This window comes from Myotis yumanensis, unplaced genomic scaffold (genome assembly GCF_028538775.1).
Source record: "Myotis yumanensis isolate MYYU_CA2020_CCGP unplaced genomic scaffold, mMyoYum1.0.hap1 SCAF_2, whole genome shotgun sequence".
In the NCBI taxonomy this organism is placed as follows: domain Eukaryota; kingdom Metazoa; phylum Chordata; class Mammalia; order Chiroptera; family Vespertilionidae; genus Myotis; species Myotis yumanensis.
This window is the reverse complement of record NW_027223753.1, coordinates 173,435,895-173,448,159: the sequence shown is the minus strand read 5'-3', so window position 1 is coordinate 173,448,159 and position 12,265 is coordinate 173,435,895. Positions and strand designations below refer to the sequence as shown.

Genomic DNA, 12,265 nt, shown 5'->3' with positions numbered 1-12,265 from the left:
GCTCTTTCAGGTTTGCAATGGGCTGAATATGGTCTGTCCCCTCACCCCCCAAATTCATATGTTGAACTCCTAACCCCCAATGTGATGGTATTAGGAGGAAGGGCCTTTGGGAGGTGATTAGGTATGAAGGCAAAACCTTATAAAAGAGGCTCCAGAGAGCTCTCTTGCCCCTCTCTGCCACATGAGGACACAAGAAGACGGCAGTTTGCAACCCAGAGGAGGGTCCTCACCAGAACCGGACCATGCTGACACCCTGATCTCAGACTCCCAGCCACCAGAACTGTGAGCAATACATTTATGTTCTTTATAAGTCACTCAGTCTAAGGTACTTTGTTATAGCAGCTCGAACAGACTAGGACAATGTTCAAACTTTGAAACCTGAGATTCCAAGTCTTCCACCTTCGATCCAGCTTCATTCCTAGGACTCTTCAATGGTAGAAATGATAGTAGTAGTAATAATAATAATAGTAATAATAGCAAAACTTCATTAGATTACTTATGCCCCAGGCCCTCCTCCAAGCACTCTCCAATGTTCACTCTTCATAGCATTCTCTAAAAAGGAGGTACTATTACTATCACCACTTAAATATGAGGAAACTGGGGCATAGGTAGGTTAAATGGCAGAATCTGGATTCAATGGATTTGAGAGTTTGTAAAAGCACAGTCATTCCCTCTTGTGCCTCTGGCATAGCCCAGATGGGAATGTAAATTGCGTAGAGCGGGGGTCACAGGGAGTCGCCAGTGCGGAGGAAACAGCGATGGCTGCGTCTCCGCGCCCCTCGCCTCCCCGGGACACCAGGACTTCTTGTCCCTCAGTGCCAACGAGCAGCCGCGCGTCAGAGCTTCCCTCGCTCTCCGACCACTGCAAGGCCGTGGCCGCCTCTCCCAGTGGGATCTGGGGCCTCAGAGACCCGCCCCGAGCAAGCCCAGAGGATTCGAGGGTTTATAACCGCTTCCGATTGAAAAAAAACACCACGAATCCATTTGCTGCCCGCCTGGCGTGTGACTGCGTACCTCTGGTTTTGGTGCCTCCGTAGCTCCCACTCAGTCTCACTGCGCTTCTTTCTTTTCTTCCAGTTGTAGATCTCCCACTGGGCCAACTTCCCCATGGTTCTGAGTGGTGGTTGTTTGCCTCATAGTTGGTCGTTTCAATGATGCTGTGAGAGAGCAGCACGCACAGGTCCACTCCCTATGCCGCCATCTTGGTTCTCAGAATCTGGATTCAAATCCCAGTTTTGTGACCAGGCCTGATACATATGACCATGACATCATTGCACAACGATATAACTTGGGCGTGTGATTCGAGACTCTCTGCCATACACCCTAAATTCTCCCCGAGGGCCCTTTTCTCTGGTTCTCTCTCTCCTGGGAATGCCCTTCTCTTTCCTAGCAAACCCTTTGTCTTTCCCAGAGCCTCCCTCTATGGAAAAGAAGCTGGGTCTGGACTCAAGTTCTATGTTCCAGTCCCTGGTGCCAGCTGTCAAACCCCCTCTTCTCCCTGACTCTCAGTCCCCCATCTCAACAATGGGAACTTTACTGTCCTTTCACAGGGCCTTGGTGACTATGATGTGAGAATAGTGTACGTGAGTGTGCCTTGCAAACTCTAGGGTCCTATTCAAATGTAAGGGAATCAACATAATTTTTCCTCTTGTTTCCCAACATAACAATATTTTTATACAGTCTGTACTTCACTATTACAAAGTTTGCTTACATATTCCCTTGGGCACATGGCTTCACCTTTCTAAGCCCCAGCTCCCTCATCTGCGAAATGGGCACATTACCATCTCTTCCATAGGGCGATTGTGGGGATTACATGCAATCGTGTTTTTAAAGAATTAGACACATAATAGACACTCAAAAATATGTTTTTCATGCTTCCCAAGCCTTGACTTTTCTCAGGGTGCCAGAAACAAATCATTTTTGTCTTTCACTAGAAGGCAGTCCTGAGTCGTGCCTTCTCTCTTCATTCTTTTTTTTTTAAAAATATATTTTATTGATTTTTTACAGAGAGGAAGGGAGAGAGATAGAGAGTTAGAAACATCTATGAGAGAGAAACATCGACCAGCTGTCTCCTGCACATCTCCCACTGGGGATGTGCCCGCAACCCAGGTACATGCCCTTGACCGGAATCGAACCTGGGACCTTTCAGTCCGCAGGCTGACGCTCTATCCACTGAGCCAAACCGGTTTCGGCTCTCTTCATTCTTTTGACAAATAAATGGCACCTGTCTTCTTGGAGCTTCTGATTTAATTCAGTATTAACAGTGGAATATTTACTTAGCAAAGAAAAATACTTTTCAAGTTCCTTTTGACTGTGTCACCCACACGCACACCAGCTGCCTGATGCCTGTGCTAAATCGGCAGAACCTTCTGCGAGCACAGCGGCTCTCTGTGACCCGGGCGTGCTTGTTCAGCTGAAATTGCTTGCGTCTGGCACAGACCTTCTCTTTTGATTTTGGCAGGACTTCAGGGAGTGAAAAAGCTGGGTTAGTGTTAGGGCTGGGATTAGAATTTGAGACTCAACAGATCATACTGTTAACACTTCTCCTCTTTGCTAACTTTATGAAGTTCAAGAAAAGCTTTCTGGGGAACGGCACCAACTTATTTGCCAAAAGCTGGGATGGGCCAAGGAAGATGTAGTCAGCATTTGGAATCTTCTTGCCTTAGAATTTAACAGCCAAGGAGGGGAGAAGGATGTGCTGCGGAGCTGGGAAGTGGGGAGCGGTGGGGGAGGTGTGTAAAAAGGACTTGGAAGAAGTCAGGATGCTGAACAGGCTTGGCTCCTTGTGGTTCCACCCCCACAATATCTCTCTAGTCTCGAGCCATCCCTTCTTCTCCTCCTCCGGCACAGTCCCTGCCCTGGTCCTCATCACCTTCACCGCTGATAGCAATATCTTCTGATAAGTCTCCTTGTCCCTCTTGTTCCTAAACACTGCTGCCAGTTGTGTGTGTGTGTGTTTTTAAAAATATAAATACGTTTATTGGTTTTTAGAGAGAGAGAAGAAGGGAGAGGGATAGAGAAACAGAAACATCAATGAGAGAGGGATATCATCAATCGGCTGCCTCCTGCATGGCCCCCACTGGGGATCAGCCTGCAACCTGGGCATGTGCCCTGACTGGGAATCAAACCAGTGACCTCTTGGGTCCTGGGTCAACGCTCAGCCGCTGAGCCACACTGGCCGGGCTGCTGCCTGTTTTTATTCCTCTGCTTAAACACATTCAGGGCTTTCTGGTGCTCCTCAAATAAAAGCCTCACCTTTAGCACAGTGCTCAAGGCCCTGACAAGCCGGCCCCAAACCATCCTCTATCCTCATCTCATCCCTCTACATACACTGGCCCGCTGGTGTGCCCGTTCATCTCAGCCTGCGAGCCTTTGCCCGGCTGCCCCTCTGCCTGCTTGTTCTCCCCTAATTCTCATCGTTGCCTGGTGGACTCCTCACCCTCCAGGACCCAGTCCAATGCGGCTCCTTCGGCAAAGCCTTTCTCAACTCCTCCAGGTAAAGTGGATGCCCCTCATTTCTACTCTATGGCACTGTGGGCTGCACTTGTTTGTGTGTGCCACTGGGTGACCTTGGTGACAGACTAAGCCTTATTTATGTCTTCTCCACCCCCAACTAGTGACTTGTTCAGCATACATAACTACTTGAATTTTTGAAAGCTGGTGGGACAAACTCTTAGGATGCCAGGGAGGAGCCAGAGCAGTAGACTGCACTTCTGGCTGTGTCAGGCTCACTGGTTTTGTCTTCCCCGATCTCCAGGAAAGTTCAGTGGACTGGGTGAATGCCTTCCTATTTACCACAGGTAACTGCTCCCTGAGAATGTTTGTCTTGTAGAAGGTGTCCCAACTGGTAGGCACTTTAGTCCAATTAGGCTCCTGACATGGATCCCCATTATGTAGCAGACCCTGTGTTGGACTCTGAGGACATGCACCCTACTGTGACTCTGTCCCTGCCATGGGGCTTCTCATAGGTTAGTCAGGGAGAGACACACGCCATTTTAAGGCAAGGCATGAAGCTTGATGGGGTGCTCAGTCAAGCCTGGGAATATCAGGGTAGGCTTCTTGGAGGAGGTGGTACCTAAACTAAACGTTAGAGGATATACAGGAGGTAGACAGGCAAAGGCAGTGCACCTAACCAACACAGCTTCAAGTGACCAGGATCATGCAGGACTGAAAGATTATTGGTGGGGTGGGAAAGAAGGTGAGATGAAGATAGAGCTATCAATAAAGAAGATGATGGCATTTGAGCTGGACTTTGAAAGATGAGTTTTGGATGGATAGAGACCAGAATAGGGTAGAGTTTGGAGGACAATCTGGGCAGAAGAAAAGCATGAGCAAAACAACTTGTTTTAAGTGATCCACTTCAAGAAGATTATCATGAGTTTTACTTAAGAGGTGGGTCCTGGAGAGAGGCAAGGGTCCAGGTAATGGAGGGTCTAAGTGGTGACACTTGTGCCCAGCTGGCGTGGCTCAGTGGTTGAGTGTTGACCAAGAACCAGGAGGTCACGGTTTGATTCCTGGTCAGGGCACATGCCTGGATTGGGCTTGATCCCCAGTGGGAGTGGGCAGGATGCAGCCAATCAATGATTCTCTCTCATCATTGATGTTTCTCTCTCTCTTTTCCTCTCTGAAATAAATTTATATATATCCTATATAATAAAAGGGTAATATGCAAACTGACCCTAACAGCAGAAAGACTGGGAATGACTGGTCACTATGACACACACTAACCACCAGGGGGCAGACGCTCAATGCAGGAGCTGCCCCCTGGTGGTCAGTGCGCTCCCACAGGGGGAGCTTTGCTCAGCCACAAGCCAGGCTGATGGCTGCCAGTACAGCGGTGGTGGTGGGAGTCTCTCTCACCTCCTCAGCAGCACTAAGGATGTCAGACTGCAGCTTAGGCCTGCTCCCCACTGGCAAGTGGACATCCCCGAGGGCTCCCAGGCTGCCAGAGGGGTGTCTGATTGCCAGCTTAGGCCCAATCCTCCGGGGAGCGAGCCTAAGCCAGCAGGTGGTCATCCCCCCGAGGGGTCTCAGACTGCGAGAGGGTACAGACCGGGCTGAGGGCCCCCCTCACCCCCCAGTGCACAAATTTTTGTGCACCGGGCCTCTAGTATATATATAAAAGCCTAAATGACTGACTGTTCAACCTTTCAACCGGTAGCTATGACACACACTGACCACCAGGGGGAAGATGCTCCGACCAGTAGGTTAGCTTGCTGCTGGGGTCTGGCCAATGGGGACTGGGTGAGAAGGGCTGGATACACCCTGGAGCCCTCCCACGGTCCCTCCCCAGCCCCAATTGTGCACTGGTGGGGTCCCTCGGCCTGGCCTGCTCCCTCTTGCAATCTGGGACCCCTCGGGAGATGTCTGCAGGCCAGGCCGAGGGACCCCACTGGTGCATGAATCCATGCACTGGGCCTCTAGTAAAAATATATTTTTTAAAAATGGTGACACTTGTATATTCTGATGATCTCCCATTAACAGTGGAGTCTGCAAAACAGGGGATGGGAACCTGGGACTCAGTCAGCTCTAATGTCAACCATCAACTAGCACAACTGCAGGAGGTTCCTCACTTCTGCTTTCATCTTCTCCATTCCCACTCAGCTGACCCTCCTCCTAGCAGCAGGGTTAGGGATTGAAGCTACCTAGGGTCCCACAGTGCTGAGAGCAAAGCATGCACCTCTCTCTGGAGACAACCACCTACACACCCCTCCCCTGAAAGAAGAGCCTGAGCACTCCTTCTGGGCTAGTGTATTCTCGAAACGTCGGGGTTTTGGGCATTGAGCATTTCAGATGGGTCAGGGGATATGGAAACTGAGAGGCCCATAGTCTCCTGCAAACAGTTGAAGGAGCCTTAGGTCAGAGCCCAAAGAAGTGGGCTGTGATATTGTTCATCAGCCTCTGAGAGGGATTTAACCTGTTCCAATAATTCTCTCTCTGCTCTTAGCCCTAGGGTCTGCCAGGAAGGTGGGTCTGTTGGAACATGAGAAGCCTGACAGGTTCTGGGAAATGACAGGAGAGGCTAAATGGAAGGAACTACTTTCTTTAGGTGCCTGGCAGTCCTCAGGTTCTTGTATTCAGTCCTCATACAAGAAGGGCCTTCTGCTTAGTTGCAAAATAAACAGCTCTTGCGCAAACTGCTGCATTTGGGTGGGAATGGGCAACGAAGTGGTTCCAAGTGGAAACTCCAAGTTGACCATTCAGTCATAACCCACATGGCAGTTTCTCTCTTGACCAAGTCCTGGGCATCTCTCCTGATGACTCAGGAGGGGTCCTGGCCTTGCATTAGTAATTGCCCGGGGAGGGGACAAAGGCTCTTCTAGCTACCTGGAGCCCTGGGACCCTATTAGAATGTCTTGCGAAGGCAGCCTCAAGCTCACCCAAGAAACTCTGCTTTGGTATCTACTGTGTGCCAGACACTAATATGGCTGCTAGGGACACACTGCAGATAAGACCCAGTCTGTGCTTTCACACTACAGTGGGGCCTTGACTTACGAGTTTAATTCGTTCCGTGACGGAGCTCGTAACTCAAATTACTCGTATGTCAAATCAAAAAGTGAACAAGTGAGACACGTGATGCTGGGCTGATGTTGTGGCGTTTACTGTGACGTTCGCTGCGCCAGCTAGCGGTGGGGTATCTGAAGCTGGCTCATAACCCGAATTTTAGCTCGCAACTCAAAGCAAAAAATCGGCCGAGAGATGGCTCATATCTCGAAAAACTCGTTACTCGGGACACTCGTAAGTCAAGGCCCCACTGTAATTGCAGCAGGAGGAGCAGGGAATCAACTAGCAAAGTTAGGACCCTTTTGTTTGCAATGATGACAGTGCTGCTTCCATCTGACTGAAGAAAGGAAAGGAATGAGAACAGGCACAACAGTGGCCAGGGGCTCAACATGCAGTTTTTTTGCTTTCTGGGTTGCCTCCATTCTCAGACCGGCTTTACTCTTGTTGTTGCAAGATGATTCCTAACAGCTACTGGGGCTACCTATCTGGCTCATGTCTAATGGGAAATAGAGAAAAAATCCCCTCCCCACCCCCCGGATTATTAGCAAAAGCCTCAGAATGCATCACTGGCTGTAAACAGGTCACAGCCTATTTCTCAGCCCATTGTAGGTAGGAGAGAGGAGATGAAGCACTGAGGAGCTCATGTCTAGGTTTCATGCTTCATCTTTGAGCCAAGGGTAGGACCCCAGCCAAAGCCATAAGCTGAAGGTTAGAGAGGGGAGTAGGGTTGTGGTTACTTCAGGGGTGAATGAGAACTGATGACAAAAATGAGATACTTTAAGGTAGACTAAAAGAACAGTTAGGGTTCTGTGAACAGCCACCCAAAGCAAGTAAAGCAAAAACAGTAATAATAGCTCTGGACAGTTGCTCAATGGTTACAGCATCGGCCTACAGACCAAAGGAACTTGGGTTCAATTCCTGGTCAAGGGCACATACCTTGGTTGCAAGTTCATCCCTGGCCCTGGTAGAGCTGGGTATGGGAAGCAACCAATCAATGTCTCTCTCTCTCTCTCTCGCCCCTCCTCCTCCCTCCTTTCGCTGAAAATCAATGGAAAAAATATACTCGGGTAAGGATTAAAAAAATTAATAATGATAATGATGATAATCCTATATAATAAAAGCCTAATATGCAAATCTACCAAACAGCGAATGACTGGTTGCTATGACACTTACTGACCACCAGGGGGCAGGCGCTCAATGCAGGAGCTGCCCCTGGTGGTCAGTGCACTCCCACTGGCGAGCACAGTGGCGGTGGCGGGAGCCTGTCCCACCTCTGCTGCAGGAGGGTGGTAAGGAGCAAGGGGTCCCAGACTACGAGAGCCCCAGACTGTGAGATGGATGTCTGACTGTCAGCTTAGGCCCGGTCCCCGATAGGGCCTAAGCCAGCAGGTGAACATTCCCCAAGGGGTCCTGGACTGAGAGAGGGCACAGGCAGGGCTGAGGGACCCCCACCACTGGTGCACGAATCTCGTGCACCAGGCCTCTAGTAATAATAATAATGATAATATAAGGTAGGGGTCACAGGATCAAATAAAGAATTGAACAACACATTTTCCCAAAGGTTAGCTCTTAGATTCGGTGGAGATCTCTGTGGGTGACTCCATGACATAGCTTGAGGCTGTGTAGGTTGTACTCACTGCCTTTGCTTGTCTAACTCCTTTGCTACATGACATCCTTCAATGTTTGACCTATGATTAGGCTAGGCTAGGCCCATTGTGATACCCAAGTAGTAAGAGCAGAGTGATGGGGAAAGCCCAGATCTTTGGTGACATTGCTCAGCAGCTGTAAGAGCCAGACATAGGGCCCATCTTACCTCATCTTATGTGAGACAGGTTTTTACATTTCTCTTTTAATTTTGTTCATGGTTTGAGTTCAACGTCTACTACTTTCACCAAAAAGCATCCAAATTTGTACAAGTTCAAACAAACAGCGTCAGGACTCTGTATTTCATCTGGGCTTCTCTCTAATGCTGGCTATATTCCACTGCAGGAGGGCTGCATACATACATCTGAATGGTTCTGTATTTGAAAAGTCGTAGGGAAGGGCTCTGATTGGTCTGGCATGTACAGATGGCCTGCACTTTGGACCAATTATGTGCCCAGGGATGGGATATATTCTGAATGGCACAGGTTGGGTTGTCTATAATCTTGGATTAATCAGCCTTTGGGAGGAACAGAATAGACGTTGCTCCGGGGAATGGGCATCCTATTGTATCTGCATATACTCCTACCAAGGTTTTCAAAGTGTGGTCCCCAGACTCCCAGTATGTGCATCCCAGGGAAATTGTCAGAAATGCAAATTCTTAGACCCCACCCCAGGTCTCCAGAATCAGAAACTCTGGGGGTGAGGCCCAGCAATGAGCACCCGGATTTCTGATGCAAGCCATTGAGAATTACAGGCCACAATTATATAAGAATTAACAGCAAATGCCATGGTGGTTAAAAAAAAAAAGTAGCAATAATGTTTGATCAGAGGATGAGGAAAGCCTTAAGAAAAGAGGTCTTAGAGATGGTTTATAAGATTGGGTAGATTGCTTCAAATGAATATAAGGTCACATATAATGTTATAATTAAAATAAAGAATTTTAAAAATCCTTCACTCAAGTCAACTGTTTGCTTTTACCAATGGTCTTTCCCATTCTTGGTCCATGAAAAAACATATATATTTTTTGGTAACTAACACAGATTGAATTTTCTATTTTACTTTTTTCACTTACCAGTTTTCTTCCTATACATGATGGTTTCTGTTAAAGCATTTTGAACATTTACAATGACTTTGGGAAATCTTATTTTTAAAAATTTTAGAGGCTATCTCTAGATTCACCACCCTAACCCAATCATTATGATCATTTCCTTCTAGTCTTTTTTTTCTGTGAAAGTTAAATACATATTAGAACAATAGCAGATATAGATATAGTCCAAACCTTACTATTTATTATTGAATAGTTTCATTATGCACAAGAGGAGAGCAAATAAGTTTATTATAACTTATTAAACCAATGCATTAGGGGATGTTTTGGTTGTTTCCAGTTTCTGCTATAATAAACATCTTTGTGTATAAAGTGCTTTCTCTTACATTTTGAGTTATTTCCTTAGAATAGATTTCCAGAAGTGGAATTACAAGGTCACAGGATACAAACTCTTTTATGGCTTTTGATGCCTTATGCCAAATTTCTTCCAAAACGTTTATACCAATTTACATTACCACCAGCAACGTGTGTGAATGCCAGTTTTTCCACATCCTTGGCAGTTGGGGCATTTTAATTAAACAAAAAAAATTTCTTTTTGCCAATTTAACAGGGGAAGAACTTTACCTTGTTTTAATTTGCATTTTTTATTACTTTACCTAACATTACTTAATAAATATTTTCCCATGTTACTTTAATGTTCTTAAAAAGCTCTTTTATGATTGCAAAGCCTTTTTATGGTTGGGATTTAATGAGTGAATATAAAGGTAGGGCATTCTAGTTTAGAGACCACCACGAGCCATAGCGCAGGGTCAGGAAAGGTCAAACACAGCCTGTCAGAAATGGAATTCATTGTTTTCAGCATCCTTCTCCTTCTGGGCTCCCATCTTATTGAATAGCATCACCAGACATCTAGTCATTCAAGCCAAGGCCTGGGCATCCTTGTTGACTTCTCCTGGAGCTTCATCACCTCCATTCAATCAATAATCAAGTCCCCTAAATTCCTCTTTTTTTTTTTAATAATAGGGGAGAGTGCAAACACAGTCCCCCACTACCACAAATTATGCAGCCGAGTTTCCCACATTTGAGGAAATTGCAGGGTTTAGCACATCCCGAGTGCAATGGATAAGCCTTGGCCTGAGAAAGCAAGGCAATTGCTTTGGCATCTCCCCCGCCAGGTAAGTATCCCTAAATTGCTCTTGATACCTTACTGCTACTACCTGAGTTCAGGCCATAGCATCTCTTTCCAACACTATTACAGAAACCTCCTAATGCAGCGGTTCTCAACCTGTGGGTCGCGACCCCTTTGGGAGTCAAACGACCCTTTCACAGGGGTCGCCTAAGACCATCAGAAAACACATATATAATTACATTTTGTTTTTGTAATTAATCACTATGCTTTAATTATGTTCAATTTGTAACAATGAAATTGGGGGTCACCACAACATGAGGAACTGTATTAAAGGGTCATGGCATTAGGAAGGTTGAGAACCACCGTCCTAATGGGTCTTGTTTCCCTCTAAGCCAGCGGTTCTCAACCTGTGGGTCGTGACCCCTTTGGCGGTCGAACAACCCTTTCACAGGGGTCGCCTAAGACCATCCTGCATATCAGATATTTACATTACAATTCATAACAGTAGCAACATTACAGTTATGAAGTAGCAACGAAAATAATTTTATGATTGGGTCACAACATGAGGAACTGTATTTAAAGGGCCAGAAGGTTGAGAACAACTGCTCTAAGCCCTGCTCCACACTGCAGGCATTCCTATCCTTTCCATACCCTAATATGACTCAAGGGCTTTAACAACTTCCCTTTACTTTCAGGATGAAGTCTCCAAATTCCTTTAGTCTATTTTGCAATCCCTCCGTGATCTGAACCCAGCCCAGCTTGTTTTGAGGTGGTGCAGTCAGGAGGTTGAGTAGTTCTCTTTCTCCTGAGCTGTGAAGGGACCCTGGCCCAGACCTTTGAGGACCACAGCTATATTCCCAAAGTAGCGGACTGGGGCTGGGAAGGAAGGAGAAACATCACCTGGTTCACATGAGCTGTCTTACTGACATAACCTATATCCAACCATCTCAACAGTGCTTTACCCTGGAGCTACTCAATGTAGCTCCAAGTTTGGTTCACAAATGTTTGTTACTGATTCATGATGGGGTGAGTACAGGAATAGAAAGAAAGCATTTAGAAACTGTTGGAGCAATTTGGTTGTAATTTTTTTTTTTTTTTAGAATCTAATAATAAAACATGAGAAATGAGTTTCTATTTTGTGAGTCTCTTTAAAATTTCATTTGTCTATTAATGGATTTCATTGCATTATATAAATTATTGGTCTACACTGCAATGAATTGAAAATTTTAAAATAAAAGCTCTTTGACCACAGATAGTTTGACATGCATTCTCTTGGAAAAGTTCAATCGGAAACAATCTTCTCATAAGTTTGTAAGTGCACTTTCTGGAGTAAGGAGATGTTTGAATGCCCAGTTGGGAGGGTGTCTTTCAAAGATTTAAGGAAAATCACAGAGAGAAAGAAATCACAACTTTTATTTATATCTTAATTTCATGATTTTCAAAAAGAAACTGGTTAAAACAGGAGGTTCTGGCTTCTGACCATCAAGTCAAGATGTAACAGTACTGGATGTATTGGAGGGGATGGTCATTTAAAACACTTAAGAGGGGGGATTGGTTTCAAGCAAGTCTTTACTTTCCTGGTCCGTAAAATGAAGGGGTGGTAAGAAAAAAAAAGACTTTCAATGTCCCTTTCAGCTTTAACACCATGTGCTTTCATAATTCTATGCTTGACTGTTTAGAACTTTTTTAATAAAGGCAATTACTGGTATGTGACATGGAGTAACAAGGAGGGCTTGAAAAAAGATTCTTTTCCTTCCTTCCTTCCTTCCTTCCTTCCTTCCTTCCTTCCTTCCTTCCTTCCTTCCTTCTTTCTTTCCTCTCTCTCTCTCTCTCTCTCTCTCTCTCTCTCTCTCTCTCTCTCCCACAAACCCACCAACTTTAATGGAAGAAACTGTCAACACTGACTCATCTTTCAGAGACCTGGTTCTCACCACTACCTGGCT

The 12,265-nt window shown here is 46.1% G+C and overlaps 1 non-coding gene across 1 annotated transcript; it reads right to left on the bottom strand.

The window, feature by feature from the left end:
- Positions 1–10,213: 10,213 nt before the first annotated feature.
- Positions 10,214–10,376, bottom strand: LOC139004537 (U1 spliceosomal RNA). The gene has a single exon (XR_011470415.1). It is a non-coding gene; the product is annotated as a U1 spliceosomal RNA (small nuclear RNA).
- Positions 10,377–12,265: the final 1,889 nt, after the last annotated feature.